This window comes from Papio anubis, chromosome 1 (genome assembly GCF_008728515.1).
Source record: "Papio anubis isolate 15944 chromosome 1, Panubis1.0, whole genome shotgun sequence".
Taxonomy (NCBI): Eukaryota; Metazoa; Chordata; class Mammalia; order Primates; family Cercopithecidae; genus Papio; species Papio anubis.
In genome coordinates, this window is record NC_044976.1 from 179,825,273 (window position 1) to 179,843,342 (window position 18,070).

An 18,070-nucleotide genomic window follows, 5' to 3' on the forward strand; every position below is an offset into this window, starting at 1 on the left:
TGGTACCTACTTGGAGGTGATGGTACAAAGCAGGCAGTGGTTAGTAGGAAAGAGACCTGACAAGCTGCCTTTCTGGATGGATGTAGTATGGGATTCAGTAGTCTCTATAATCAGAAGGGGACACCACAGCCCTCAGTGCCAAGAGGGTAAACCATGTTAGGTGCTGCCAGCATCCAGACCCCTGCTCCTCGGTAGCCCTTCGGGCTCCTGTGCACCTAGTGAGGCCTTAACTTTAAGCCAATCTCTGACCTTCTTAGGCCTTACCCAGGCTCCAGGGCAGCTCCTCCCCCAGACTGCCACGGGACCTGTGTGGCCGTGGCTAATTCCCTGGCCATGGGGATCTGTTTGGATCTGTTTGTTTTGCAGAAGAAAACAGAAGGCCGCAGTGTATCGGAATTCCGCCCCTCCTCCTGCACTACTGCCTCCCCCACCACATGAAAGCTGCTGAGCAAACAGAGAAATCAAAGATGATTATGCGCTGCTGGAAACCCGCGTGCTTCCGCCTGGCTGCGTCTCCCTGCCAAACTGTTATGTAAGCCGCAGCCCCACTCAGGCCTGGAATCAAACAGAGATGCCATTGAGAGCCCTCCCATGACCCGCTCATCACCTGTAGCCTGGCTCAAACTGTGTCTCACCTGGAGTAGCACTGCCCAGGGAGGGCCATGCACACTCTGTGGCTGGCAGGTGGCTTTTCCATCTGTTTTGGGATTTCCCTCTCTCCTTTCCCATCCAGAACAGAGGTATGGGTGGGTCAGGACCAGGCGTTTACTTTGGTTAGATTCCAAATGACTAAGATATTTTATGATGGAAAACTCCATTTGACAATCCTGGGGAGTTGAGTGTTTTTCACCCTCCTAAGTGAATAATTCACTTTGGCTGTTTAGATATCAGAGCTGAACAAGCGGCTCTGGAGCCCAAGATGACCTCCTGGCCAGAAAGGGCCTAACCGCACTGCTCTGATGACCAGTACTTATTTCTATTTAGGGATTCTGGGCATCTTCCGCAGCCCTAAACCACCTAAATGGACTCATAAGAGCTGTTCCTTAAATGCGTCAGTGACTTGGGGTAAATGAGCTGAATTCTCAGGGCTTTATTTTTTTCTTTCTGCATCACTCAATGACTCCACAATAAGCGTGCTAGAAGTTTTAAATGTTAATATTGGATTTCAGACACTGTTATAATTATATCTGAAGTGAGATGTCAGGCTGTTTGGTGTTAACAGTGCCCAAGAGTTTATATTCATATCTATTCAACGCTGACCTCCATTACACTCTCCCTTTTGTAGCCTTACCTGACCAAGCTCCAGTGTGAGGGGCTCAGATCTCAAGTAGAAGAGGCCTGAACTTTGGAGTCAGATAACACCTGTATTGGAGCTATAGCTTGGTCTTTCAGAGCCTATGAGACCTTGTGCTGTGGCCCAGACCATGCTAAATCCCTGGAACCTCCCAAGTTCCCTTAATTTTCCTACATTCCATCAGAAACGCACAAAGATTCCAAGAGGGCCAATTCTGGCTTTGGAAAATGATTCCCCATCCCCCACCTCTCACTTGTTCCAGTATGGAAAGGGTGAACAGGAAACCCTTTGCTATTTGGTGAGATCTCCTCAGGAGTGAGGAGTTGAACTGGAATCTCTGGACCCCTATATATATATAATAATGAAATATTATTGAATATTGAAATTATTGAATAATGAAATAATGAAATAATAATGAAACTCATGTTGGCCAGGCTTTCTACATTGTTTTACATATATATATGTGTGTGTGTGTGTGTGTGTGTGTGTAGTTATATATATGACTTTATATATAATATAAAGCTATACATTTATTAAATTTATGAAAATAATACTGATGTTGTTGGGACAGGAGCCTGAGAATTGAGCCTTTTTGCATCCCTTTCTCTCTCTGTCTCCTCCTCAGACCCTCAGATCTCCACCTGGAGAAAGAGCATGAAAGTAGAATGAAGTTGAATCATCTTGACTAAGGGAGGTGGTTTCTTCATCAGACATGCTCCTCTTAACCTGGATGGTAGTCGGAAGCTGGGGCAGGCAGGTAATAGGGAATAACAGCCTAGTTAAAGCATGGAGACTGCATCAATGCCACCCTCAACCCCTCAACAAGTGGGGCATAACTAGAACATAATGTTTAGGACCAGACAACGCTTTCACATGCCTGAGAACAGAGTGAAAAAGACTGGTCAGCCTATCTGCTGATTTGTGAGATTGGCCCCTTGGAAGCATCTTCTTCAATCCCAGGCATTATGACTGCAATTCAACAACTCTTACGAGATGCACAGAGGAACTTGAATCAGGAACATGGGGTTCAATGGCTACAATTCCCAAAGATGTCGAAAACAAAGTTTAAAAAGTATGTAACCATTTTGTCAATTATGTTTTCTCTATAAAATAAAAAAATAAATAAACTTTGGGTATCACTGACATGTATCTTAAGATTTAGAGTTAAACAAACACTCTAATATATAATTTTGGAGCTTCCACACTAACATCAAGCATTAATAATTACTGCTCAGTTTAATCTAGGCCATAATGTTATATATGGCAAATGAATTGTTTCTGGAAGTTTCTACGAATAATTCTGAAATATGGATGTGGCTGTGGAAAATAAGGGATTTTTTAAATAAAAAATAAACTTTTTTCTTTTTGCTCCTCCCCCAACTTTATTTTTTTTTACAACAGTTTTAGATTTACAGAAAAATTGCAAGGATAGTGCAGAGCTTCATATACCTCTCCCTCAATTTTTCCTGTTGATAACATCTTACAGGAGTATGGTCCATTTGCTATGATTAACAAACCAATAGTGATACATGATTGTTAATTAAAGCCATACGTTAGAGAATGGGGGTTTTACAGAAGGTTGGCATTAAAACTTCCCTGAGGTATCTAAACTCAGGCCTTTCACATGGCGGAGAGAAGCCTTTGCTGCCTCTGGATCTTCCCATCGCCATTCTGGACTGCCTGCTGCTTTCCCGAGTTCTCTCTGCGAAGGGAAAAATGTTTTCTGGTCAAAAAACTTGGTTGTCCATTGTGCAGCAACAGCCACATGTCTTTCTTTTAGGTGGTTCTCAAAAGCATTTTGTAATAGCAGTGGAGTGAATTGACTATGAGTGGTGATTTTGGAATCAAATAGATTAAAACCCAGTTGTGTCATGTATAAGCTGTTATTTTATCAAGCTTTATTTTTCTCATCTGTAAGGTGAAAATGATCATAGTGTCTTCCTCATTAATTTGCTATGAGTATTGAATAAAAATGTTTCAGAAGCACCCAGCACCATGCCAGACATATAATACTAGTTCAGTACTGGTACCTATTGTTAAGTTTAATAGGTGAGCTTTTTTTTGGAAGCAACTATGGTCAACAAGCTAGTCAATGAGTAATCTAGATCAATTTGATGAAAAATAAATTTTCCAACAAAGATCAGCTTCAAAGAGCAGTGGGGAGAAGAGACATTGTTGTGGAAGCTTAAACTTAATTACCTGAAGAATTCTCTTCGCATTGGAAAGAACCAGGCAAGTATAGGGACTACTTATGTGAAAACATGTGAGGAATCCCAGCCCGGGCAACATGGTGAGACCCCATCTCTACAAAAAATACAAAAATTAGCTGGGCGTGGTGGCACATGCCTGTAGTCCCAGCTACTCAGGAGGCTGAGGTAGGAGGATTGATTGAGCTCAGGAGGTCAAGGCTGCAGTGAGCCGTGATGGCACCACTGCACTCCAGCCTGGATGACAGAGCCCTGTCTCACAGCAAACAAACAAACAATACATGTGAGGAGGTACCCACAGGTTTTTTCTGCTTTACCATTCTGCTTGAAAGATTAAAGTATCAGTAAATGTTTAGAGCCACAGATATCTCTATTAGAGGCATTGCTGAGGGACAGATGATGTCCCAGAGGGAATTAGGAGCATGATGGAGACCTGGCTCCTGCCTTCCTATTCTCCACCTCCTCCCTCACCCCCTCTTCCAGTTCTGCAGCTCTGTGGATCTACTGCAACACATCAGACAGGCAGGCTCTGTGGGCTGGCCAAGTCCTTTCTTGCGCTACTCCTTCTGCCTGGGTGCACCACCACACCTGCACCTGGCTATTCATCAAGACTCAGCTTGGCTATCTCTTCCTCTGGAAAGCCTTCTGCGGTCACCACCACCCTGGTTAGCACATGCTCCCATAGGTTCCCAACCTCCATCCTCAGGCTCTAACCCACTTCATCACCTCTCTGCCTCACTCTGTTGAGAGTACCATACGTATGCAAGTCTAGCGTGGTACCTGGGATATGATGAGAGCTCAGAAAATGTTGCCTCGTGCCTATTCTCTAAGCATCTGCAAGCCCAAGGGCTTTTGATTCTTCCCTCAAACGCTGAAGTGGAAACAGTTAGGGGAGGCACGTAGATTTGGCCAACGTTGCCTAGCTACACCTGACGCATAAAGGAGAAAACTTTAAAGGTTTCTCTATGAAGAATATAACTAAAGCCAGTATAGGATTAAACAGTAACAGATGAATTATTTTATGCAGTGGTTTCCAAGCCCCAATGCAGGAAACAATGTTGGTCTGTTGTGAAGTTTTCCAGGTTAATGGGAATTTTCCTCAAAAAATGGCCACTGGTCTCGAGAGGGTATTCAGTGGTGTGGGCAGGGGCCCTTGGCTGAGAATGGCCCCAAAGAAGGGGTTGCCCTGGAGTCCACTTCCTTCAGCACTCTCAGGAGACATGCTTGGTCTGTCCTAGCCCATCTTCCTAAGTATTGTGACCACTATGATAATACAGTGGAGGCAGCAAAAAGGAAGCAATTCCTGTGAGGTCATATAGCTACTAAGTTTTGAAATTAGGATCCAGGCCCATCTGTCTGACCCAGGGCATTTAACCTCGTATTCCTAAGCAACCGGCATTTGCTCATGTTGTAGGCTGGGTGCTCAGAAGGATGGAGTCTTCCTGTATGAGGCTGTGTTTCTTTAAATAGATAAGTAGGTCATTGCTGGGATTTGGTAATTGTTTTTAACGTATAAGATTATTTGTAATAACCTTGGTATTTTCTTGACATAAAATTTAGTCTTATATAAAACCCCCACTATAAGACACTCAATAACTTTTTGGTTAAATTTTTAGCACCTCATGGTCTATAGAACAGCACCATACTCGCAGCTGCAGTACAGATTCCTATGCAAAGAGGCCTTGGACCCCACAGCAGAGGATTCTCGAGGTGTGACTCCACACACAGCCCTGAGCAGTGTGGGCTGAAGAGCCCCTCAGATCAGGCGAGCCAGCCGGCTGTGTTAGAGGAAGGTGTTCCCTGACCCTGCTGAGCAGCTGCGCTAGGGGAAGCCATTACGACTTCTCTCAGGATGATCATCTCAACTGAAAACATTCCTTCCCTCTAAGGTGGCAAGCTAGCTCAGAGGTCAAATATGAGCTGATCCAGAAATGAAAACCCATCAAGCAGCCATGGAAACAGAAGCTGAAGGCAGACCCACACCTTTTCTCTGGCTTCTGCCGTTTGAGACCCAGAGCGAGTGTAGCCTTGCTGTTCCCTCCCTGGAAGTTTATTCTGTGGTTTTGGCACAAGACGGCAATGTGGGGGAGAAAGCAAAGTCTATGGATATGGTTGCCTTTTCTCCTCTAAGCCAACTAGTGCCTTGTTTTTCCGTGAGCCCGCCACTGTGGGAAAATTGCTAGAGTGTAAAGTTTCCCTCTTTGTCCCCAGCGCACTTCATTTACCAGTGAGCCAAGCTGGGAACAGAGCCGCCTCTCACACAGCTCATGAATGACTCCATTTTCTCAGGGTAGCCTGTGCCTGCCCATTGTCTAACTGTCATGGCCTCTTGTATAGGTGTTCCCTGCAGTCCAGGCTGTTATGTAACGCCTGGGCAGGGAACACTGCGTGAGGGCAAGAGAGATCAGAGAGAGGAAAATCCCAGAAGGAAACCAAGACCAAAACGTCTTCCTGGAGAAGAAGGAGGGGGAAATGCTAGCCATTTGTCAGCTCTTTTCCTCTGGCTTGTTTGTCTGAGTGATAAACTTTGATTGCTGGCATACAAAGCCCCACACTGGCTCCAGGAGCACTTCTCTTTTTAAGACAGGACATGCTGTTCCCCTATGCCAGGACAGCTGCCACCTAGGTCCTCCCACAGGACTGTGACAGAAAATCCTCCCCCTCTCCTATGGCCTAGGAGCAAAGGACCTTCCCTCTCCCCAGGGTCCACTTTCTATTTCTCCTTCTCCTGCTACATCTCTGGCCCAGTGAGCTTCTCAATCTTGTTCAGAGAAGCACACACCTTCCGTGGGCTCGCCTGTGGCGATTTCCAGGTAGTCTTGACTCTTCATCAGGCTCAGTGTTGAGAGGCAGCCATCACTTGACATCCACAAATGGCACCCTTACCCCCATAGTTGCATCACCTGGCTGCCATGTTCTGGGCTTATGTGTTCCCCATCATCCCTTTTGGCCACACTACCAGTATTGTGGGAAAATGAAGGGAGGTGAAGGGGTGTGTATCATTCTCTGTTTACCCTAGCATCTCCTGCAAGCTTGTTCTGTAGAATATCAGCCCTGGGCCGGGCACAGTGGCTCATGTCTGTAATCCCAGCACCCTGGGAGGCCGAGGCAGGATCACCCAAGGTCAGGAGTTTGAGACCAGCCTGACCAACATGGTGAAACCCCATCTCTACTAAAAATAAAAAAATTAGCAGGAGGGGTTGTGGTGGGTGCCTATAATTCCAGCTCCTAGGGAGACTGAGGCTGGAGGATTGCTTGAACCCAAGAGGCAGAGGTTGCAGTGAGCCAAGATGGCACCATTGTACTCCAGCCTGGGTGAAAATAGTGAAACTCCATCTCAAAAAAAAAGAAAGAAAGAAAGAAAAAAGAACACTAGCCCAGGAGCTACAACAAGTAAAATAGGATTCCGTGGGTAGATATCATGGGGGAACACTATATACTCTACCCAACTCTTAGAAAGTCACAATGCATATCATCATCATAAGACCCTGAAATGTTTGCAGTAAAGAAACCGATATCACTTTGGTGTAACATTTTCCAAACTTACTGGACATCTGGTCTACAAGCTCCATGAAAACTGGGACTTTGCCTATTGTTCATGGTTGAATACATACTTCATAGCTCTGTTTGTGGGTGTTCACTAAGTGTGTTAAATTGAAGTGAATTTTACTGAATCTTCATTCCAAGTTGTATCTTTTAACCCCGCGGAACTTGGGTCCCACAGAACAAACTTTGGCGAATGCTGGTTGATACCATGCACTAATTCTGTCAATTACAATGATGAGAAGGGAACACGAGCACAGGGAGACCCATGTGGAAGATTTTCTGGTCCTCACATAAGAACAGGCTGCAGGAGATTGCTCTGTCTGCAGCTCTTTAAAAGTGCCTGGCCCACCCATGAGCCACTCCACAAGGAAGAGGGTATGTGCATGTTTCTGGTGCTCGCACAGACCCCTTTCTGACTTGTCCCCCTACCCTTTCTGTTTTGCTCACCCTGTTCTTTGATCCCTTGGCTTTGGAGTCTGCCTCACATTAGGTTCTTCTGATCTGATGCTTCTCTTTGTTATATATTTAAAAAAAAAAAATTCAGGGGAGCACAGTGGCTCACACCTGTAATTCCAGCACTTTGGGAGGCCAAGGCGGGTGAATCACCTGAGCTCAGGAGTTCAAGACCATCCTGGCCAACATAGTGAAACCCCGTCTCTACTAAAAATAAAAAAAATTAGCTGAGTATGGTGGCAGGCACCTGTAATCCCAGCTACTTGGGATACCGAGGCAGGAGAATCGCTTGAACGCAGGAGGTGGAGGTTGCAGTGAGCCGAGGTTGTGCCATTGTGCTCCAGCCTGGGCAACAAGAGCAAAAACCTGTCTTAAAAAGAAATCATGGCCGGGCGCGGTGGCTCAAGCCTGTAATCCCAGCACTTTGGGAGGCTGAGACGGGTGGATCACGAGGTCAGGAGATCGAGACCATCCTGGCTAACACGGTGAAACCCCGTCTCTACTAAAAAATACAAAAAACTAGCCGGACGAGGTGGTGGGCGCCTGTAGTCCCAGCTACTCGGGAGGCTGAGGCCGGAGAATGGCGTGAACCCGGGAGGCGGAGCTTGCAGTGAGCTGAGATCCGGCCACTGCACTCCAGCCTGGGCGACACAGCAAGACTCCGTCTCAAAAAAAAAAAAGAAATCATGAAAAAAACCCAAACAAAACAAAACAAAAAGTCTTATCTCAAGCTTGCTAACTTTGGCTTAGTTAGGTGTAAGAAAACCCTAGATTTGGGCCGGGCGCAGTGGCTCATGCCTATAATCCTGGCACATTGGGAGACCGAAGCGGGTGGATCGCCTGAGGTCAGGAGTTCAAGACCAGCCTGACAAACAGGGCGAAACCTCATCTCTACTAAAAACAAAAAAAAATTAACTGGGCATGGTGGCAGGCACCCGTAATCCCAACTACTTGGGAGGCTGAGGCATGAGAATTGCTTGAACCCGGGAGGCGCAGGTTGCAGTGAGCCGAGATCACGCCATTGCACTCCAACCTGGGTGACAGAGTATGACTTTGTCTCAAAAAAAAAAAAAGAACAAAACAAAGAAAACCTTAGATTTGAATCCAGATTTTGCCATTTTCTGGCCGTGAGATTTTTAGAAATTTCTTGAGCCTATCAGAACCTCATTCACCACTGTGTAAAATGAGGATAGTAACACGTGCCTCAGAGTTGTTGTGAGAATTAAATGAGCATGTAAGCCTTGCACAGTGGCTGGCATTTGGCCAGTGCTCAGCACATGGCTGCTATTATTACAATTGTTTCTTCCCTTTCAGCTCCGAGCCTTGCCGGCCGCCTTGGTTTGGGCATCTGCCCAACTCCAGGTGAGCCTCTTTCTCCCTCTGCTGGGTTAGCTCCATGAGACCCAGCTGGCTGGGATGCTGGTCCAGATTTCCTCTGCCTTTGGGAACTTCTCTCCTCCCTCCTCATCGGTCCCGTCATTGCTGCAGCCTTCAGTAGTTCCTTGGACTCATCCTTTTACCACTTTTAAATCTCTCTTTGGGGCCCCCATAGAAAGAAGTAACCCTTCATCAGTCGAATGTTTGGTAGTTTACAAGATTCTAATACAGCACCCCACTTAATCCTCATCACATTGCTCTGCCTGAGTTACCTGTCTACAGATGAGAAAAAATGTGACTCAGTGCCTGCTTCACTCACACAGCAATCAAACACCAGAGGCTGGACTGGTATGCAGGTCTGGCTCCAGATGGAGCATCTCTGTCAGCCCTCACCACAGCTGCCACCTGGATAACTATGAAGCATAGTCCTATCCTCCGGACCCTCAGGACCATGCTACTGCCATCTACTTTCTACCTCCACTTACGATCTGGCACAGCAATAAAAGAGGCCTGCAGGGAGAGGGCATGGGGTGAAGGAAAGAGATAGAGGAGGAAAGGTAAGATATTGGAGTAAAGAACAAAGGGTGGTCTTCCCTTTTAGATGTTCTTTATACCCCATCTGCAACAAATGTACAAGACCTAGTGACACCTTCTAGATCATGTAGGGATCTAGGATGCATTTATCTTTGTAAATCACAGAGCCTGTGGATGTGGGCTCCTGTGAAGGAACAAAACATGGTCTGGTGCAGTAAGCAAAGGGCAGCACCGTGGACAGTCACCCACCTGTCTTCTAATCATGGAGGAGTGAGCCCTAGAAATGTAGTAAGTAACAAGGAGAGGAAGGGAGGGGGAAATCTTTCTCTGTGGAAAGAATCATGCAGTCTGAAAAGCAGGACTTTCACATTCTTCTGTGGGGGTGGTGAATACCGTTTTTGGAAAAGCAGGACCGTGATAACACATGTACAAGAAAGGAATGGTCATTCCTTACCCTCTGGTCTGGAGGTACCAGGCATAGCCTGTCACATGTTTCTCTTCCTTCTGGACCACTTCAATTATTCTTTCTTTCTCTAGCTTCCCAGAGGCCCTGAAGAAATATCTCCTGTGTTATATTCACCCAGTAGCCTGGAAACAAAGAGTTTAAAACCCTCTGACTTGTCATTTCTGTCTGCCATAAAAGAGTACATCAAGAACCTAAATTTCTACTTTTTTACAGAAAAGGGATTAAATAATACTTCTGGTCTGAGCTCAGGTCATTAGGGGCGTTCTCACTACATATTACTGCATGAGAAACCCCTCCAAAAATGAAGTGGCTTAAAACAGCATTTGTTTCACTCACGATCTGCAGTTTTGGCAGGGTATAGAGAAAATAGCTCATCTTTGCTCACCTGGCATCAGCTGGAGCTGCCCTGAAGCTTCATGACAGACATGCAAGTGAATGAGCCTTCAGAAGGTTCCAGCTCCCAGCCTTTGTCTGTCAGTTCACTAGGAAGATGCAAAAATGAGAGCTAAAATAGTTGAGGTTCATTGGGCCTCTCTCTCCCTCTACATGATATCTCCACATGGCCTTTCCAACATGCAGCTTCAGGGTAATTGGATATCATAAAGAGTAGCTCAGTGTTCCCAAAGTGTGGGTTGCCTTTTTTTTTTCTCTCACACATTTTCACTCTATTATGCAGGCTGGAGTGCAGTGGTACAATCTTGGCTCACTACAACCTCTGCCTCCCAGGCTCGAACAATCCTCCCACCTCAGCCTCCCAAGTGGCTGGGACTACAGGTATGTGCCACCATTCCCAGCTAAATTTTGTATGTTTAGTAGAGACAGGGTTTTGCCATGTTGCCCAGGCTGGTCTCCAACTCCTAAGCTCAAGTGACCCGCCTGCCTTGGCCTCCCAAATTGCTGGGATTACAGGCATGAGCCACTATGCCTGGCCAGGTTGCCTTTTATAACCTAACTTCAGAAATTACTCAGTATTATTTCCATGACATTATATCCATCGAAACAGTCACAAAGCAAAAGGGAGATGGACTTCATTTCTTGTTGAAGATGGAGGTGGCAAGGTTCCAGAACAACATGTGAGACTAGAAATACAGCCGTGGACATTATTTGAAAATCCAACTTACCACAAGGGTTAAATCAATGGAAGGGACACAAATGTGTTGGGTTACTAGTTTCTGAGCTGTCAGACACTGAACTAATGAACTTTCCTTTTGCCTTTTGGGGGTTATAAGTTGTAAGAGAATAAAAAATAAAACCAAATGGAGACCCAGTCGTGTGTAAAAAGCATTCCCTCCCTTCTTCCTTGGGTCGCTTCTTCAAATTACTGGCAATAGGCATCACCATTATTGTTATAAAGATAAGGGAAGCTGGGATTTTTAGATCAAAGGTGAGAAAGTTGATAGCGATTGTCAGGATTAATGGCAAGGGGAAGAGACCCTCACTAGCTACTGCTGCAGCAACTGAAGTAACCAACTAGGGAACTTATCATTTCTGCTGAGAGAAGAGTTTTACTCTGAGGTACCAGGGAGATGGTTCCATGACATAAATATAAGGAATTGGTTAAGGTAAGGAATGAATAAAGGCATAAAACAATGTACTTTCCAATCCCAGTAGGAAGGAAGGTAACATATTAATAATGATAATATATTAACAAATGAAGCACCATTCTATGGAAACTGAGTCTCTTTTGATGGAGAAGATGAAAAAAGTGTCAAAATATGTGAGGGCCCCAGAATGAGAAAATGAGAGCTCAATATCAACATGCCCATCTAGCTGTGTTTAAAAAAAAAGTCAGCTTTGAAAATACTATGATAATCACCCATTTATAAGCTAGAAAATATAATGGATCTTTAAAATATAATATTCATAGTTAAAGATATTATTTAAAATTAAGAGAAAAATACACTCAAGGAACAACAAAATAAACCCCACCCATTGAAATGACTAAGACACCTGGACAATATAAATTCTAATTTTGATTAATATTAATGATTATTATTCAATTTCATTTTTCAAACTGTTACTAAGGGCCTATTAAATGCCACCATTAAGCTGGAGTGCTTCAAGTTTCTTATAGATATGTGAGGGTGACAGTCATAAAAAACTGATTATGTGGGGTTTTCTTGTTTTGTTTGTTTGTTTTAGACGGAGCCTCACTCTGTCATCCAGGCTGGAGTGCAGTGGCAAGATCTCAGCTCACTGCAACCTCCACCTCCTGGGTTCAAGCTATTCTCCTGCTTCAGCCTCCCAAGTAGCTGGGATTACGGGCATGCACACCACACCCGACTATTTTTGTATTTTTTGTAGAGACAGGGTTTTACCATGTTGACCAGGCTGGTCTTGAACTCCTGACCTCAAGTGATCTGCCTGCCTCAGCATCCCAAAGTGCTGGGATTATAGGCTAATTATGTGTTTTGATGAAGCTTTGCCATAGGAGCACATGGAAGGGCCACTTGGACTAGACTGAAGAGGCAGAAGGTGATTCTTAAAGAATAAGTAAAGTTTTAAATAAGGGGAGAAGTAAGGGAAGATAAATTCATGCAGAAGGAACACCAGGAATACTTGGAAGTGTATGTAATATGTTTGGCAGTTTTAGACCATGGACTACACAAAGGCTAACAGTGGAAAAGGAGGCTTGAGAGATAGGTAAGGGCCAGATTATGGAGAGTTTACCAACTGTGGCAAGGAGTTTAGACTGTCTGTGGACAATAGGAAAGAACCAAAGGGCTTTAGGCAATGTCGTGCCAATGTTTGATCTCTCCGTGGGGATGGTCCAGAGAGGATAAAGGTGAGACCAGTTAAAAGGCCAATGCTGACCTCCAGGTGAATGGCGATGAGAACTCACATTAGAGCAGTCACAATAGAGATGTCCAGGGTGGGGCAAATGTGAGAAATATGTAGACACTGACTCACTAAGCTTGGTGATTTGGATAGGATGCAATAAGAGATGATCCCTAGGATTCTGGTACAGGTAACTGAGAGGATGATGCAATGACACCAAATAAGGTAGTAAACATAGAGAAGGAGAATAAAGGGAAGAGGAGATGATGCTGAGTCCAGTTTGAGGCATGTTGAAGGTGGATTGACAGGAATAGATCCTTCTAGTATTTGGCACTGGACCACCATCCGATAGTCCTCCCCAGTCCTAGGGATTCCTTGAAAGAAACTAGGCTAGTCTTGAACTTGATAATCTCTTGTAATATTTGGGATAGGGGAGCTGATAATGGAAGCCTTGAATTTATAGATGTGTTCCACTTATACCATTTAAAAATTTTATCTTGAAAAGGAAAATTGAACAAGGAAGACACCTGATATACTAGATGAGGATTATTTTAGGTTGAGAAATATAATCCATATAGAAACTATCTTCATTTGAATTTTATGTATTTCATCCTTTTACTTATTCTTTCTTTTACTTAACAAATACTGTCTGAACACATACTATGCTAAGTGCTAAGGATATAAAAGCAAATGAGATATGGAGAACATCCTTAAGAGACTCACACTTGCATATTAAATTATTTTGACTTTTGTAGCTAGCAGTGCAAAATTCTGGTTCAATTTTAAACAATCTGTTTTTTTCAGTTGAGGAAAAAGATGATTTAGCGTTAAACAAAAGAGAACAGGATTTATGGCTAGGCTTATCTGAGCTCTTCTAGATGCATCACCCTAGATAAATTAGTTAGACTAGCCAAGTTTGAAGGAGGCAGATTAATTCAGAGCAATTTTCCTGTTGAAGATAACCAGAATTTTTTTTTTAAATGAGACCCAACAAGAGAGAGAAGAATTACTGAACCAATTTGGAAGCCCAAAAAAGTAAATTGGAAGATAAGGCTGCTCTATCCTGGGAGCATTTGGCAATTCATGAGGGGTTGGAGAAAGGGTAAGAGGCTAAATTAAGGGAATGGATTATATTATAGGGCCTGCCAAGGTGAGGGGAGTTGCTGGTGAATCTCCCCTTTTCAAGTTAAGGTACTGAAGAAGAATGAACTTGAACTACATAAGGCTTTCCAGACACTTCAGTTTACAATAATCCCAACTGCCTGGCAAAAGCAAATGTAAGTCCTTTCTCAATGAAGAATACATTTCTATAAGCAATAAAATTATTAGCACATAAGTTAAATATAGCCACATGAGGGCAGGCATGGTGGCTCGTGCCTGTAATCCCAGTACTTTGGGAGGCCAAGGTGGGTGAATCACTTGAGGTTAGGAGTTTGAGATCAGCCTGGGCAACATGGCAACACCCCATCTCTACCAAAAATACAAAAATTAGCCATTCTCATAACCCCATCTCAAAAAAAAAAAAATACATAAAAATTTAAAAATAGAAAAACCACATGAAACAGAAAAATATGACTAATAAAATAGCAGAAATAAGTACAGTAGAAATAGATCCACATGAAGTCTTACAGATCCACCTACAGTCTGATTTTTTAAATAACCAAAAACATTTGGTAATACAAACATGTTGTGTCAGTCAGATTTCCAATCAGACACAGATGGAACCATCAAACAATGATAATATGAGGGATAATATTATTCCTTAATAAAGGAATAATTTTCAAAAGTATGGGTAGTGATGGGGAGAGATGGGGTCCAATATTCTGGGGCTACTAACAATAAGGAGGCTTTACCACCTATAGGCTTGAAGAGTTACAGGGAGGGAGGAACTATCAGAATCCAGAGACAGAGAGTCTATGGTCAGGGAATGTGGCCAGCCCACAGCGACCCCACAGGAAGAGATCAGGTATATCAGTACCGAATCTCACTCTCCTCCTTCCATGTGGTCCTACTGGTACTTTGCTTTAGCCAAACACAGCTAGAAGCCAGAGGACAAGAAAGTTCGTTGATACAGTCCATGCAGATCAGGTTCCTGGACAGACAGCAGAGTGGAGAGAGTGAAGATATATCCATAGAGGTAAACAGAAGATATATAACATGTGCTGTTATTTTTTTCAAGAAAATAAATGATTAAGGATTTAGACAGCAAACCAGAAACTATATAAAAGAGACAAAAAGAAGTTATAGAATTAAAAAAATATAGTAATCAAAATTAAGAACTCAATGAATAACTTTAGCAATTGTTTAGACCCAGCTGAAGAGAAAATCTGTGAAGTGGAAGATAGGTCAGAAGACAATCATACAATAAAGCATGAAGAGGAAAAGGATGGAAGTCTACAAGAGATCCTAAGAGGTATAGAAGATATAGTGGGAAGATCTAGTATACTTGTAGTTAGAGTATCAGCAGGCAAATAAAAGGAGGAAATAATGGAAGCAATATCTGAAGAAGTAGTGGCTGAGAAATTTTCAAACTCAAAGACAACTAGAGACAAAGGGACAGATTACTCTCAAAAGAGCAACAGTGAGACTTAGAGCCAACTTCTCAACAGTGGAAGCCAAGAGGCAGTGAAATTACATCTTTAAAAGGCTGAAATAAAATAGCTACCCATCTAAAATATTATGATCAGAATTTAAAAATCTGTCAAGAATGAAGATTTTGGGCTGAGTGCGGTGGCTCAAGCCTGTAATCCCAGCACTTTGGGAGGCCGAGATGGGCATCACGAGGTCAGGAGATCGAGAGCATCCTGGCTAACACAGTGAAACCCCGTCTCTACTAAAAATACAAAAAAAAAATTAGCCGGGCGTGGTGGCGGGCACCTGTAGTCCCAGCTACTCGGGAGGCTGAGGCAGGAGAATGGCGGGAACCCAGGGGGTGGAGCTTGCAGTGAGCCGAGATCGCGCCACTGCACTCCAGCCTGGGCGACAGAGCGAGACTCCACCTTAAAAAAAAAAAAAAAAAATGAAGATTTTTTTAAAGTTATTTTGTTTCATTTTGTTTTGAGACAGGGTGTCTCTCTGCTGCCCAGGCTGGAATGCAGTGGCACAATCTGGGCTCACTGCAACCTCTGCCTCCTGGGTCACCTCAGCCTCCCAAGTGTCTGGGACTACAGGTGCACACCATCACACCTGGCTGATTTTTGTATTTTTGTATTGGATGGGGGGTCACACTATTTGCTCAGGCTGGTCTCAAACTCCTGGACTCAAGCAATCCTGCTGCCTCAGCCTCCCAAAGTGTAGGATTACAGGCATGAGCCACACCACCCAGCCAAGAATTTGGAATAAAAACTGCGTTAAACCAAGGAAATTGTCACCAGCAGACTCACAACTGAAGAAAACATTAAAAAGTTCTGCAGACAAAACAAAAAAGGATTTCAGTTGGCAAGTTGGAGATCAAGGGAAGAATGAAAAGCAAGTCAAGAATAAATATGTGGTTGAGTCTAAAGAAATATCAACCATACAAAACAGTAATACAAAGTATGGGGAGTTTAAAATGTACAGAGAATCAAAATTCACAATAACAATGATTGGGAGAGGAAATCAATAAAATTAACATCTAAAAGAATTAGTAAAAACTAATAATTAGTAAAATTAGTAAAAACAGGTAACTTCTAAGTTAATAAATGGGAAAAGTGAAATCATCAAAATTCAGCTGTATATAAACATACATATATGTGTGTATATGTACACATACATATGCATATACATATGTAATCAAAATTCATCTGTATATATCAAACTTCATCTGTATATAAACATATATATGTGTGTATATGTATATACACACACGTATATGTATATATGTATACACATACACATACATATACATATGTGTATACATATATGGTGATGGATAGATTAATTTGCTTAACTATAATCATTTCACTATGTATATGTATATCAAAACAGCATGGTATGAACCTTAAATATGTACAATAAAAAGGCACTGTTGGGGATAAGAGAGACCTATTTCATTATGATAAAGTTGAATTCACCAGGAAAATATAATTCTAATTTTCTACATACTGCTAAGATAGCCTCAAAATATACAAAAGAAAACAGAAAAACAAATGCACTATCACAAGTGGTAGACTTTTAACATACTTCTCACAGCAAATGGTATAACTAGCAGACAAAAATTATTAATCATATAGATTTGAACAACACAATCAAATACACTTGACCTTAAGAATACTTACAAGACACACTATAATTTTTTTCCAAGCACACAAGGAAAATTCACAGAAATTTACCATATGGTAGGTCATAATGTAAGTCTCAATAAATTACAAAATATTGAAGTAATTCCAAGTATTTCTCTGGGGAAAAGGTGACAAAGAGATTACTAAAAAATCCTCATATGCTTGAAAATTCAAATAAATCATGACGGAAATTAGAATTAAAAAGTGTGAAAACATCATTTTCCCCAAAATTGATCTACAGATTCAATGCAATCTCCCCACCACAACCAAAAGAAAAAGAAAATAACAACAGTTTTTCTTTTGTGGAAATTGACAAGCTGATTCTAAAGTTTTTATGGAAATGCAAAGTGATAAACACAACCAAGACTTTCTAGAATAAAAACAAACTGGGAGGACTTGCTGTACTGGATATTAAAACCAATTAATCTGGGTGTGGTGGCTCACTGCAACCTCTGTAATCCCAGCACTTTGAGAGGCTAAGGCAGGAGGATCACCTGAGGTCAGAAGTTCGAGACCAGCCTCACCAACATGGTGAAACCCTGTCTCTACTGAAAATACAAAAATTAGCTGGGCGTAGTGACACATGCCTGTAATCCCGGCTACTTGGGTGACTGAGGCATGAGAATTGCTTGAGCCCAGGAGACGGAGGTTGCAGTGAGCCAAGATCGTGCCATTGCACTCCAACCTGGGTGACAAAATGAGATTCTGTCTCAAAAAAAAAAAAAAAAAGATGAATTATAATGATTAAACTATAGTGTTTAGGACTAATGCATAGGTGCTAAAACTATAAAGAAAAGCAAACAAGTGATTTCCACAAAAGTCAGGGTAGTTTTTTCCCTTGAAGGGAAAGGAGGAGGTAATAATTGAAAGGCATCAAAAGGGCCACTTCTGGGATTCTGGCAATGTCTAGTTCTTTATTTTACTTGGGTGTTTGCTTTGTGATAAATCACTGAGCTGGACATTTTTGTTTTGTGTACTCTTTGGTAGCTAAGTTATATAGTTCACAATAAAAAAAGTTTTATACACACACACACATTTAACATCATATATATGTTAAATACCTAGCTTCATGCCTGGCACATAATACTCAAGAACATAAAATCACTTCTCTTCTACCATTCTTTCTTTCTTTCTAGCAAAGAAAAAAAAGAAAAAA